The sequence below is a fragment of the Harpia harpyja genome, chromosome 14 (genome assembly GCF_026419915.1).
Source record: "Harpia harpyja isolate bHarHar1 chromosome 14, bHarHar1 primary haplotype, whole genome shotgun sequence".
In the NCBI taxonomy this organism is placed as follows: domain Eukaryota; kingdom Metazoa; phylum Chordata; class Aves; order Accipitriformes; family Accipitridae; genus Harpia; species Harpia harpyja.
Window position 1 is genome coordinate 9274998 of NC_068953.1, and position 1550 is coordinate 9276547.

The 1550-nt window shown below is 49.9% G+C and overlaps 1 non-coding gene across 1 annotated transcript; it reads left to right on the forward strand.

Moving 5' to 3' along the window:
• The first annotated feature begins 264 nt into the window (after nucleotides 1-264).
• On the forward strand, nucleotides 265-444 carry LOC128151572 (small Cajal body-specific RNA 16). The gene has a single exon (XR_008238427.1). It is a non-coding gene; the product is annotated as a small Cajal body-specific RNA 16 (non-coding RNA).
• The last annotated feature ends 1106 nt before the right edge of the window (nucleotides 445-1550 follow it).

Here is a 1550-nt window from a genome sequence, read left to right on the forward strand (position 1 = left end):
GACAGGGCGTGCGCACAGCGCGGTGGTGGTCAGACCGAGACTGTGTGTTTTTCACGTGAATTTTCCCAGAACTTTCTGTGTTGCAGGATTTTCTGGCAGGGCTGAGCCCCAGAGAAGCCACAGCCCCAAATGGCGACCGCAGGTGGTTACGTTGGCCCTCGGTGCTTCCGTTCCTGAGGTGAGTGAGAACGGGGTGAGGCGGTGAGCCCCGTGTGTCCCTCCTGGGCAGAGGGCACGAGGGGTCTGTGGGCGCTGCAGCAAGCGCAGGGCTGGGGAAGGGCTGCTGGGTGGTGGGGCCAGTGGGCCCAGCCTCGTACCAGCCAGCCTCACCCACGCCCGAGATCAACTCCCAGGCGGGCTCCGTGCTGGGGTTCATCCTGTGCAGTAACAGGTGTGAGCATTCATGCAGCGTTTTGATGGTCATGTATGATACTGCATACAACAGGTTCCCCCCACTAAGCCAAGGGAAAACAGCTTTTAGGTTAGTTTCTTTAATGTATACTGCATCTTCTTTTGAATTCATCTAGCAAAATTAAACTGATACTGCACTTCCTTTGCAGGCATGTTTTACAGACATGGAAAGTGGAACTTAGATACATTGCTCATATATTTTTTCACTTGATTTATCACTAGTACTATGTGAATTCCAAAAATTTGTTCCCCACATAGTAGGGAATACTAATAGGGTGGTTTCTTTACTTGAGCAAATTGTCAGGCTTTGTTGGAAGTTGTGTACTTTGCTCTCGTTACATCTGTGATTTTCTGTATGGTTTGGTTTTTCTCCTACAGCTGGGGAGTTCAGCTGGGGTCATAGCTCAGGCAAGCACGTGTTCTCACAAGCATGGGAAGGGGAGTGGGGAAGGCCTGTGCTGTGAACCTGACACCAAAGTGATCCTGGCTTCTGACAAAAGTTCTTTGCCAAAAAAAAGCGCGCTTTTCCTGCTTGTTGTTGTTGTTGGTTGGCTGATCTGGCTCACAGTGAGGTCACCCCAGATGGTTGCTCCTGTACAACTGAAGAGCTGTCAGACGGTGGGAGGAAGAAGGTGCTCCTTAAACCAGCTTTGCCATCAGACTGTGTTTTGTGCTTGGCTGCAACTGATCTGCCGGCGATTGGCAAGCCCTCTCGGTGCAATTTGGGATAAAAAGAATTAATATTTCATAGCTGCTAAAATGGGAGACCCTCCCTGCCCCCAGTCCCAGCAAACTGCTTCCTTTGCTCGCCTTGACCTGGCACTGGGATTTGTCAGGGCCTATCTGTGAGCAGATTTAACCTAGTAAAGCAGCAAAAACAAGCTGAGGAGAGAAAAATAAATAGCTTTCTAGCATGCTAATGAAGTTACGGGAAAGTGAACAGTATCAAAGGCTGGGAGGGAGAGGAAGGACTGTGTAGTTTCGGGGAGGGAAAAACAACTTTTCTGCACCCCTTTCCTCCCCACCACATTGGCTTTGTTTTGCGGGGGAACTCTGCTACACTGTAGAGACCATGGTGTGCACAGTGGCCACGGAGAAGCTGCCAGATGCTATTATTTCCAATCAGATCTTAAAAATGG